Raw genomic sequence first — 13,146 nt, 5'->3', positions numbered from 1 at the left:
ACATGCCAGTTTTCCTTCACTATTTCAATTGCTTTCTTTTGTTTTAATCTTGGAAAACATATTTGCATCATATTTCTTAATTTGTCACAGCCTGAGAAGTGACATTATTGAATGACAGTAGGAGCTTGAATATTGTGCTTTGAAATGCCATTGAGGATACCATTATTCATGGGACAGCCCTGAAAAGATTAGCAAATAACTACTTAACATTTTATAATGCTTTATCATCATAAAAATCTACATATTAAACGAGGAATAAATTACTTAAAAATATATCACTTCTATTCAAACACCATTTGGAAAAACTTGAGAGATAAATGCCAGTTTTTAATGAAGCTACAATAAATGTTTTTATTCACCATGTTATTGCTCCAATCAATTGTAGATTATTTTTATAATTATTAAATTAGCTGCATTTAGCCCTAAACCCTACTTGTTGAAACACAGTTAACATGATAGAAGAGAACCAATGTAATAATAATCTAAGACTTCAATAGTCTCTGTGCCTGTCTCTCTTTTCTATTCCTTTCTAGGTACCAACTGAAATGATCTCTTCCTAATCTATGACAAGTATCTGGGAAGGTTGAATTTGATTTAATTTTTTTTTTCTTTTTGACATAGAGTCTCGCACTCTCACCCAGGCTGGAGTGCAGTGGCGCGATCTTGGCCCATGGCAGCCTCCGCCTCCCAGGTTCAAGCGATTCTCCTGCCTCAGCCTCCCGAGTAACTGGGACTACAGGTGCACCGCACCATGCTCAACTAATTTTTTACAATTTTTATTAGAGATGGGGTTTCACTGTGTTAGCCAGGATGGTCTCGATCTCCTGAACTCATAATCCGCCTGTCTCAGCTTCCCAAAGTGCTGGGATTACAGGCGTGAGCCACCGTGCCTGGCAGAATTTAATTTTTAAAAATGAAAGTGTTGAGATGTGGTACTGAAGGGCACGTGGAAAAGAATGGGCAGCCTTCCACGAGGAGCTCAGGTCCCTTTGGTGGCTATGAAGAAGTGGAGAGGAAAAATCAAATCTGTAACCTCTTATCTCTGAAACTAAATGTTGTTGATACTGTCAGAGTAGACATGGGATTTTGGGCAATTCCTGGTTTCAGGGAAGTCAACAAATCTTCTGAAGTTACAGTGTAGTTAAAAATAACAGTTGAGGAGTGGGATTGCTCTGTGCCTCATCCAGTGGTCAGAGGTGTAAGGTGGGTTGAAGTTTATAAATTGACAGTCAATAAAATCTGTCCCAACCCAGGGAAGTAACTGGCAGACTTGAAGCCTGAGAAGAAGCTATTTGAGGTCTACTCAAACCTGAGTAACTTCTATTACAACTTTGACACCCTTGTTTCATATAGCTCTGGGATAGAGGCAGAGGGGTGGTCTCCTGACTGCATGTTGGAGATTTTTTATGGGATGAGGGGCAGAGTGATGAAAAGATGACATTATTGGTAAGTCCAGATTTCAGTGGTGAGCTGATACTTCAAGCTTTGGTAGTACTGACAGTGGACAGCCCCTCAGTAGGATGAACAGGTTTCTGATAGGAACTGTGATATCTTCTAGCTTTAAGTAAAACATCTGAATTCTGTCTCCAGAGGTAAGAGGCACAGACTATTGGTCTTAGATACTAGGATTCCAGGATATTACAGGATGGTAGTATGGGGCAGGCTGTCTGGAAGAAAAGATACTGGACTTGTTTAGTTTGGTTATAAGCTTGTCCGTGTCAGTATTTAATAAACATTCAGGTGGCTCAACAAATTTTATGGGAAAATTTGCATGACAGTAGGAGCTTGAATATTGTGCTTTGAAATACCATTGAGGATATCATTAGTCATATGACAGTCTGTAGAGTAGGAGCGTCAGGTTCAGATTACCCATCTGTATATCCACTCTCATACATATATATTCAAACATGCTGTAAGTTCTCATTTACTCCCTTCTGCCCTTTTTCCTACCAGAATGAAGGAATCTCTTGACGAATCTGCCCCATCCTGGTCCTCACCCCCACACCCCTGTCGAGTCAGATTGGTCCCCTCAGCCTTCCTGAACTTGCCTTGTTCATCATCATCCTAAAATATTTCTCATTATATTTCTCTTACCTGGTTGTTTTCAGCTTTTCCTTTTTGCCTCTCTGAATATTATCCATTCGTTAAAGTTGAATGACCCTTCTTTGGCTACTTTTCCAAGCTTGTGCCCTTTCTACAACTTCATCTGTCTCAATAGATTGAAAACTTCTTCAGAGTAAGGGCCACATTTTTGTTTTCTTCTTTGCTGTATTCTGTGTACTGTGCCACACTCTGGTGATGTGTGACTGATTACAAGCCAGGTAATGGAAAATCCCAGTTTTTGCAAAAAGGAAAATTTTGCTTGATCTGCTTTGTATTCTCTAAATAAACTTAGCTGCTGCCTTCACAAATTACAGATTGCTTCTGATAAGTTCATTTTTAAAAATGGAATTAAAAGTCCCCTTTTGTTTTGTTTTACATTTATCCCCTTGAAATTCTCCTTGACTGTAATCATGGTCAAAGACTTGAAATAGTTGGAAGTTTCCTCAGGTGGACAAAGGTGCTGAGATTCGATGTTCTAAAACATAACTTCAGTCATTAAGGCCATAATCTGAATTAAGTTTCCTAGTAAATTACTGAAAAATGCTTATTTAAGTCTTCTGATCACTGTACCTTGTATGTATCAGGACATCGCTTTGTATCCCATGAATATGTACAATTATTATTTGTCAATTAAAACAAATAAAAAATTTAAAAACACACATAAAAATAAAGTTATCTGAAAGCTTTGAATCTAAAACTGATCCAATTAGACAGATGGGTCATTGCAAGCTACAATGCTCAAATTTATGATATTAATAGTGAAATAATGTACTGTTACAATATATTTAAGCTCCCTGGAACCTTAATGTCAAGCATATTGTTAGGCACACATAGTAGGTTCTCAATAAATATTTGATGGAAAATTAATATATTTTAATCTATGCATATTTGAGTGAGCTATTTCTATTTTTGGTGTCCTGTCCTGATTTATAATGAAATCTCTCAATCTGGATTATTTTGGCACATTACCAAACATAATGTAATGAAATAGAAAATTCTGTTCATACTAATTTATGACCAAATCTAAAACCTCTTTGAAATTAGTAGAGGTGCCTTTGTCTTCACAGAGCTTGGAAGACAGTGAACCATTTTTCACAGAGACTATGTTTAGTTATTTTCTTATTATAACTGTATTTAGCACAGACTGGCAAACAACTACATCGGCATTATCATCTTTATCCTGTATTCACAAACATTTAAATTAAATTAGTATTCTTTCGGTTACATATGACATAACTTAAATTCTGGATAAATGGTTATTTTTATAGTTGCATTATGGACTTTGGCATTATTCAAAGAATACATAATTTAAATTCTGACAAGCTTTTAAAACATTTTCTTCTAAGCAATGCCTGCAAATTAGTCTTTTCCTTCCTTTTTTAGACTGAGGCTGTGGCTGAGATGTCACATGGGAGATAGGATCATAAATTTCTGTTGTATCTGGATGGAGATGAACAGGAGGATCTATGGGTGAGAAGAATCAGTTACGGATGGATTCTAGAGCCTGCTTGCTGATACAGGCTTGCAACTGTGGACTTTATAAGCTTAGTTTTTAATGTGCTATCAGCTAGCATAATACCATAAATGCATAAAAACCTAAATATTTAGTCTTAAGAGAAATGCTGCCTTGACCTGACCCTTTATCCAAATAAATTGACAAAATATCTCTTCTCTAGGATGCCAGACAAAAATACCAGTTGCAATGTTTTGTTGCATACAGCTTATTCTAATTTAAATTAGTGGCATATAAAGTCATCATCTTGCTTGAACAAACATCTTATTAAATTGAGTATGTCTTTTATCCCATGAAATAAAATTAATTTTGAGATAGTTATTTTTCAGTTGCAAATTTATTGAGTTAATAGAAAGCAAGTTATATAGTCTTCCAAATAATATGTTACATCCACTTGCATTTTGTTTTTCTTCAGCATTGTGTGGTTTTTAGAAAATCTTGCAAGTTAAATATACTAAAGTGGAAACTGAAAGAAAATAATTAGAGATAGAGCACTAAATTTGCAGATAAAGATTATTTTTAAAATAAATGTTCACTGTAGCTTTATTTATATTAAAAAAACCAAACTACCCAAATCTTCAAATAATAAAGACACTGTTAAAAAACTGTTACCTTTCCATTTATGGATTATTAGGTAGACTTTAAAAATACTTTAAAAGATGTTTTAAAAGGTTATGCCAGTTTCCCTAATGTAAAAACAAAGTAAAACACCAAAACAAATCCCCAGAAAACCAACCTGTATATTCATTATACCAACCAATTGCATATACACTAGAATTTTTGTTTGTAAATAGATGAATGTGCATAAGACAATGTGTTAAAGTACAGACACTTCATACCTCATACAGATTGAGTTCTTACTATGTATTCAGTTCTTACTATACTCTAGATTCTTGGCTAAGCACTTTAAGGGCCTTATCACATTTAATACTCACAGGAGCACAATGAGATTGTTCTGGGCAAGCTGGATAATCACACTGTCAGAAACTGATTGGCTGGGTGAATACTTTCAGATCATTTTGAAGTTGAAAATCACAGGCAAACACTTTGAAGCCATGCCAGTTGTGTATTGGAAGGAATTAAACATGCAAATGTAGTGAGTGCAATAGATTTTAAGAGTGTGTTTCTTCGGAGGTGATGCAGTAATTGCTGTTGTTGGGACTGTCTCTTGAAGTGGAAACTAGACGAGTAGGTTTAGACATTAATATTCTTAACAGTGATTTGCTCCCTCTGTAGCCTTGGATAGAGCACCTGTCCCTTAACACGTTAGAGCTCCAATAAAATAAACTGCTTTGCCCCAGCTGAAAGGAACAGTCTCTTTGATGGAACTTGAGCTCCAGTCATGGTGATTTTCCACTAGGTACTTCAAAGAGGACATCCTCTTCTGAAGAACAGAAGAACCTGAAATGTTTGGAGCCTAAGGTTTCTAGGATCTTCTTTTGCCAGTCTTCCCCATTTATTGCCCTCCTCCCATCAACCACACTGACATTTGAGGGGATAAAGAGTGTTGCATAAGGGTTTACACTAGGGAGTCCATTTTCTCCTAAGAATTATTATATTACATAATGTTGCCAAGACATACAAATAAACAATAACTGGTTTAAATACATAGAAGAATCAGGCTTGTTTTGCGTCTTTAAGAATCATACATAAAAACTGGTGGCAATTTCTTTTTGCATGTGAGGAAAATAAAACACAGAGAAGACTGTAGTTTCACTAAAGTCACACACCTACTGCATGAGAGACAGAGTCAGAATTTCAACGCAGCTCTGTCTGGCTTCAGAGACCTTGGTTATTTCAGTGGTGGGATCATAGATTATATTTCTTCCTTTAAAAAATATTTCCTCTGTATTTTTCTAAATCTTAGATGATGATATTGCTTTTATAATTAAGCAATACATGTTATAAAAATAAAATATTTTTATGTAAGCTGAAGAAATGAGAAAAGAGATTTTTCCTGTTAAGGAAAAACAAGTTCCTGTTCTTTTCCATTGTAGACTGTTTGCTGTGATTGCACTTGCCATCTTATGCAGAAATGACCTGAAGACAGACTGAAACAACATGTTCTACAGCTTGAAAATATCTACCTTGACGTACAGTTTCATTAATGCTGTTGTGATCAGACTGGGCAAAAATTAGCATATGTTACTAACTAATCTAATTTGAGTGCCAATTCTTAATAAAAACATAAAACAATAAAAGCAATTCAGAAAATATTTACTGTTTGATTTCTTCAAGCTCCAAACAGGATTGTGCTTAGCTGTAGAAACTTGAATATATGCAAATCTACATGGATAGAATTCTTAGTCTTCTTTGGGCCAGGTGTGTTAGCCCCTTGGGAAAGGAAACTAAAGTTTTGGAATATATTTTTATTCATGAACCTGCTCTCTTTAAGACTTCTGAGGAAACGAGTTGCTGAGCAGATGAGTAGAATATGTTACTACTGTTCTGACATTTCTACCCATCAAAACTAGCTGATATAGTACACTTTAATGACCCTTCTATAGTCAAAACTGACATTGACATTGACATTAACAGAAAAGATTTGGGACAAAGAACTGTGTTCATGCCGCGAATCAGCCTTAAGTTTCACCACAAGCTGCACATTTTATGCTACTGTATTCTGCTTAAGCACATATTTGTATTTATATAAATGGAATGATCCTTTAATACTTAAGGACTTTATTCTGGGTGAGTTAGAATCATACTGTTTTGGCAGGAAAACTCTTTGACAGGAAAAACTATGATTTAAGAGCTAAAAGTAACCAAACTTGATGATTTAAGAGCTAAAAGTAACCAAATCAGGAACTACTGAAATTCTTCAATATCTGTTAGAATATCTCCCATTTGAGCCATGTTTGTAAATGATGTTCAAAGGCATTTCAAAAGCATGTAAATTAAAAAAACAATTCCTTTGATTCTGCTATGGTTTAAATATATATGTCCCTTGAAAAGTCATATGTTGGAACTTAAACCCCAAGGTGATGGTGTTAAGAGGTGAGGGCTTTGGGAGTTACTATAATTAGGCCAGGAGGGCTCTGTCCTCATGAATGGGATTAATGCCATTATAAAGGAGACTTCAGAAAGCTGCCTGGCGTTTTTCTATCTCTTCTGCCTCGTAAGTACACAGCATTTATCCCTTTTGCCCTCCCACCTTTTGCCATGTGAAGATGCAGTAACACGCAGGAACCGTCTTGGAAGCAAGAGCGCAGCTCTCACCAGACACCGAATCCACCTGCACCTTGATCTTGGACTCCCCAGCATCCAACTATGAGAAATAAATTTTTATTACCCAATCTCAGTATTTTGTTATAGCAGTACAAACAAACAGAGACAGATTTTGACAGTCATACGAAACTTCAACTACTTTGTAAAAAGAAAATATAAATGTTGAATGATTGAAGATCATGAAAGACTGGACAATGAGAAAACGTGGGGGTAGTCGTTGTAGAAATGGAGTGGTATTCAGAGACATAACTAATTGAAGCTATCTCTAGGACAGGGTTAAATAACAGAAAAATCAAATGGGCCTCTGACTATTAGTGTGTTTTGTTTGGGTACTAAGGGGTAGAGTTGTATTAGTCCATTTTCATGCAGCTAATAAAGACATACCCAAGACTGGGTAATTAATTAAGAAAACAGAGGTTTAATGGACTCACAGTTCCACGTGGCTGGGGAGGCTTCACAATCATGGTGGAAGGTGAAAGGCATGTCTTACATGGTGGCAGGCAAGACGGAATGAGAGCCAAGTGAGAGCAGAAACCCCTCTTATAAAACCATCAGTTCTTCTGAGGGAAAGCAGAAACCCCTCTTAAACCATCAGTTCTTGTGAGGCTTATTCACTACCACAAGAACAGTATGATTTGCCTCCATGATTTAATTGTCTCCCACCAGCTCCCTCCCACAACACATGGGAATTATGGGAGCTACAGTTCAAGATGAGACTTGGGTGGGGACACAGCCAAACCATATCAAGAGTGTTCAGCTTTAAAGAGTGCCTGAGAGTATGGTCCAGGAGTTTGGATATCCATAGCTATTGTGACCCTTGGCATAAACTGATAACTTTCAAAATTAAAAGAATTCATCTTAAACTGTTAGTTCCTCTGAAATACCAGCAAAATACTCAGGTTTGAGAATTTCTGACCACTGTCTATTAATTTTAGGTCAATAACTAGAAGATAATTAGGCTAAGAGCTCTATCAGTTATTTTACATTTGGGGTGATAAATGTCAATATTTACATGTATGATTTAGGTCCTTTTGTGTGGATCTTTGCATTGTGGCAAATTGAGGAAACCCTAGATATTTGGGATGATTGATTTGGATTGCTAGAAGGAGCCTTCCCTGTTTTTCACCACAAAAATATTGGTTATTTCCATGACCTCAGTATCCCAGGAAAAAGTGAATGAAATAGCTAAAGGGAAAACACCTAGGTAATTACTTCTGTTGATTATTTAATGTTGGTAAATAGAATATTTCATAGAGATTTTAACTGATCAAGGAGAGGAAATATTTTTTGTTCTGTATGAATGCAACCTGATAATTCTACTGAAGCAAGAATAGAATAAAAATCTTTCCACTGACACAGATTGTGGTGGATATGGGATGTAATACAGCAGAAAAGAAAAACACAGGCTCAAAATGGAGATAACGCATAGCTGAGAGAAACTTTCCTAGGTAATAAGCACTTGCAGCTAAGATTTCCTAGGGTGTTTTGGAAGAAAACAACTGCCACAGAAATGCAGCTGGGAAAGACTATGTTGAAATTATGAATTTTGCCATTTGTATAAAGAGAACAAATATTATTTGTGAATTGTACTGAAAACATGGATATAAAGAAGTGATCATTGGGGGATGGAGGAGGAGCGAGCCAGGCCAGGGGGCGGCTGCACAGTCTCTGCGATCCCCAGGCCTGGAGTAGGGTCTGTGCATGGCTGGCTGGCTCTGCCCCGCGTCCAGTCCCGAGCAGGCCTCCCTTGGGCCAGCCTGACGTAACTGAGCTCAGTGGACCCTGAGGAAGGAGCAGGTCTATCGTAGAGCCGGAGGGTCGGAGGAACGTGACATCACAGAAATGGTTTCACCCAAATATCACTGGTGTGGAGGCAGAAAACCTACTGTTGACAAGAGGAGTTGATGGCAGTTTTTTGGCAAGGCCTAGTAAAAGTAACCCTGGAGACTTCACACTTTCTGTTAGAAGAAATGGAGCTGTCACCCACACCAAGAATCAGAACACTAGTGATTATTGTGACCTGTATGGAGGGGAGAAGTTTGCCACTTTGACTGAATTGGTCCAGTATTACATGGAACATCACGGGCAATTAAAAGAGAAGAATGGAGATGTTATTGAGCTTAAATATCCTCTGAACTGTGCAGATCCTACCTCTGAAAAGTGGTTTCATGGACACCTCTCTGGGAAAGAAGCAGAGAAATTATTAACGGACAAAACAAAGTATGGTAGCTTTCTTGTATGAGACAGCCAAAGCCAGCCTGGAGATTTTGTTCTCTCTGTGTGCACTGGTGATGACAAAGGGGAGAGCAATGATGCGAGTCTAAAGTGACTCATGTCATGCATGATTCGCTGTCAGGAACTGAAATATGATGTTGGTGGAGGAGAACGGTTTGATTCTTTGACAGATCTTGCAGAACATTACAAGAAGAATCCTATGGTGGAAACATTGAGTACAGTACTACAATTCAAGCAGCCCCTTAACACGACTTGTATAAATGCTGCTGAAATAGAAAGCAGAGTTCAAGAACTAAGCAAATTAGCTGAGACCACAGATTAAGTCAAACAAGGCTTTTGGGAAGAATTTTGAGACACTGCAACAACACTTCTCTACAGCCAAAAAGAGGGTCAAAGGCAAGAAAAAAATAAATAACAAAAATAGATATAAAAACATCCGCCCTTTGATCATAGGGTTGTCCTACACAACGGTGATCCCAGTGAGCCTGTTTCAGATTACATCAATGCAACTATAACCGTGCCTAAATTTGAAATCAAGTGCAACAATTCAAAGCCCAAAAAGAGTTACATTGCCACACAAGGCTGCCTGCAAAACACGGTGAACGACTTTTGGCGGATGGTGTTCCAAGAAGACTCCCAGGTGATTGTCATGACAAGGAAAGAAATGGAGAGAGGAAAGAGTAAATATGTCAAATATTAGCCTGATGAGTATGCTCTCAAAGCATATGGCGTCATGCGTGGTAGGAACGTCAAAGAAAGCACCACTCATGACTATAAGCTAAGAGAACTTAAACTTTCAAAGGTTGGACAAGGGAATATGGAGAGAATGGTCTGGCAATACCACTTTCGGAGCTGGCTGGGCCACGGAGTGCCCAGCGACCCCAGGGGCATGCTGGACTTCCTGGAGGAGGTGCACCATAAGCAGGGGAGCATCACGGATGCAGGGCCGGTTGTGGTGCACTGCAGTGCTGGCATTGGCCGGACAGGGACCTTCATTGTGATTGATATTCTTATTGACATCATCAGAGAGAAAGGTGTTGACTGCAACATTGATGTTCCCAAAACCATCCACGTGGTGTAGTCTTAGAGGTCAGGAATGGTCCAGACAGAAGCACAGTACCGATTTATCTATATGGCAGTCCAGTATTATATTGAAACACTACAGCGCAGGATTGAGGAAGAGCAGAAAAGCAAGAGGAAAGGGCACAAATATACAAATATTAAGTATTCTCTAGTGGACCAGATGAGTGGAGATCACAGCCCCCTCCTGCCTTATACGTCAGTGCCACCTGTACAGAAATGAGAGAAGACAGTGCTAGAGTCTATGAAAATGTGGGCCTGGTGCAACAGCAGAAACGTTTAAGATGAGAAAACCTGCCAAAACTTCAGCATAGAAATAGATGTGGACTTTCACCCTCTCCCTAAATACCTGCTTCCCAATTACTCATTTCCTCAGATAAGAAGAAATCATCTCTACAATGTAGATGTTATATTTTATAGAATTTTGTTTTAAATTGAGGAAGCAGTTAAATTGTGCGCTATATTGTGCAGATTATGGGGATTCAAATTCTAGTTATAGACCTTTTTTTTTTCTTTTTATAACCTTAACCAGTTTAATTCTTTTTTTCATGTGGGGGAAGATAAGAAGAAATGATTTGGGAAAATTCAGTAACAACATCCTAGAAAAGTGAGAACAATCTCATTTACCATGATGTATCCAGTAGTGGATAATTCATTTTGATGGCTTCTGTTTTTGGCTAAATGAGAATTAAGCCAGTGCCTGAGACTGCCAGCAGCTGACTGGTCTACCTTTGCATTGACATTAAAGATTCATAGAAAAAGAATCATGGCTATTTATGAATTAAGATAAGAGGTGTGACTTTTTCTTTTTTCCAGCCGATGACCAATTATAGTTCGACTATTGACTGAGAAGGTTGTGGTGGGAAAACGTTTGCCATATTTTCTTTGCATTTGAGTAATTGTCTTGTACTTCAAAAAAAAGGCATCTATGAATGACTAGTGTTTTTGGTTGTCAAATGTTGCTCACAGACTTGCCCCAAAAGTTTAGGGGCTGAAAACAACCCCACCCCCAACCGTTCTTCAATCTGAGCTGGGCTCAGCTGGGCTGTTCCTCTGCCAGCCTGGAGGTGGCCGCTCAATGTGGTTAGCAGGTCGGCGGAGAGACCGGGATGGCTGGGGTTCTCTCTCTGCCTGCAGTCCTGAGTCTCTCCTTCTCTGTGTAGTCTCTTTCAGTGGTCTGTCTGGCGGGGTAACTAGGCATCTCACTTGCAGTTCACAGCTCCCAAGAGCTCAAAAGCAGAAATGGCCAGTCTTTCTGAAGACTTAAGTCCAGATTTGTCTCAGTGTCCCTTCTACTGCCCTCTATTGGATGATGACGATGATGAATGTTTCTAATTAGAAGAGCGCTGGAGTATGCCCTCTACTTATTAAACAAGTCACAAGCCCAGCCCAGATTCAAGGAAAGGGTGTGAAGTGGAGGTGCAGTTAATTGGAGGCCACTAGTCTAACAGACGGTCACAACCAGTGCCATGGAAAACCAAAGATATTAGCAAAAGTATAAGTTGCTAGTGACCTTTGGAAGCCAAAGTCACTTACGGTAACTGGGACAAAGTGAAAGTCAAACTGAGAAATAAGGAGAGGGCCTTCAAGGAGCTTCCTGAATGATTTCTGCCAGCCCTGAGCCTATTTTTGGAACCAGCACTTGGAGAAACTGATCCTGTGAGAATGGATGTGTTTAAGGACACAGGGCTTTTGAGAGCAGCACCACCCCACTGGGCCACCCCCAGACTTGAGAATGTGATACTTTCTTAATGCCACTGGTTTTTAGTTAGGCCACAGTAAGAAGAAACAGCCCTCACACACCTCCAGCCAGGTTGAACGAGCTCATTTTTATTTTAGCCAACGGTAAGATTTTCTAATGTTCTATCTTAAGTGCCTTCTCCAAAGACATCCTTCTTTGCCTCATATGTTGAATCATCATTCAGTGCAGATATTTCAGTGAAGATATAATTGGTTGACTTGTGTAACGGTAATAAAATGCTATGGCATCTTTACCGTGAAAAAAAAAAGAGAGAAGTGATCATTACAATAGATATTTATGGACAATATCATTGGTGTTGAATGCAGACAAGGTTTGCAGATGGAAAAAAAGTAGGTGACTAACCAAACCTGAGGCCAAACAGAGTAGTACTTGGTCATTTCCTTGGCTTCCCTAATTCCCCAGGAGGGAAGAGCTGGGTGCTAATCAACTAATACCAATAAACTGCTCTTCCTTTGCCCCTAATTATTTATTGTTCTATAGGTGAACAGAAGAGGGTGAGTGTGTTTGAGGGTGAGTAAAGGTCAAGTTTCCGTATCTGCAACAAAGCATTTGTGGTTCAAAATCTCCTCTTGCATTCTAATAAGGGTGGACCCTGAAAGCATACTTTTATTTGCTGAGGTGGATGGTGAGTGAGGATACAAACTGGGGAAGTTAAGGATCTACTACATTGCTTAATTTAATGAAAGTACATTGAGAGGTTGGGGAAGGTAGTTCTGGAAGCAGTGAGTTGGCTACAGATGTGGAGAAGAACTTTAAGCAACTGGAGTGGGAGAGGAAATTGGGGGCAAAGAAAGAGTAGTTTAAAGCAGAGCATTTCTGATTATCTTGCTGGGTAGTTAGAACTCTCTTTTTCATTTCCACATAGACACTTCAGCCAGAGTGACTTCTATTTTTGGAGTGGTGTGTGTGTGTGTGTGTGTGTGTGTGTGTGTGTGTGTGTGCTTAGATATGACATACTGAAGCTGCATCCTTGTCTGGGGTAAATACCTGAGGTTCGTTGTCTCCTGCCAGGGAAATCGAGGATGCGGATACACAGGAAGTGAGTTGAAGAGTGGAGGTTTGGCCAGGCATGGTGGCTCACACCTGTAATCCCAGCACTTTGGGAGGCTGAGGCAGGCAGAATACTTGAGGTCAGAAGTTTGAGACCAGCCTGGCCAACATGGTGAAACCCCATCTGTACTAAAAATACAAAAATTAGCCGGGAGTGGTGGCAGTTGCCTGTAAT

The 13,146-nt window shown here is 38.9% G+C and overlaps 1 long non-coding RNA gene and 1 pseudogene across 3 annotated transcripts in view; both read left to right on the top strand.

The window, feature by feature from the left end:
• The window catches only part of LOC105550388, a 123,920-nt gene extending 118,088 nt beyond the window's left edge, over positions 1 to 5,832 (top strand). Inside the window, exons 3-4 of one of the 3 annotated variants that reach the window (XR_001007705.1) lie at positions 3,487 to 3,573; positions 5,614 to 5,832. This is a non-coding gene — a long non-coding RNA (uncharacterized LOC105550388). Of the gene's footprint in view, positions 1 to 3,486; positions 4,142 to 5,613 lie in introns of those variants that run through there. The other 2 variants (XR_001007706.1, XR_001007704.1) reach the window with 2 other exon arrangements.
• Positions 5,833 to 8,469: 2,637 nt separating this feature from the next.
• LOC105550610 lies at positions 8,470 to 10,447 on the top strand (annotated as a pseudogene).
• The last annotated feature ends 2,699 nt before the right edge of the window (positions 10,448 to 13,146 follow it).

This window comes from Mandrillus leucophaeus, unplaced genomic scaffold (assembly GCF_000951045.1).
Source record: "Mandrillus leucophaeus isolate KB7577 unplaced genomic scaffold, Mleu.le_1.0 Scaffold113, whole genome shotgun sequence".
NCBI lineage: Eukaryota > Metazoa > Chordata > Mammalia > Primates > Cercopithecidae > Mandrillus > Mandrillus leucophaeus.
This window is presented reverse-complemented; position numbering and strand designations above follow the sequence as displayed.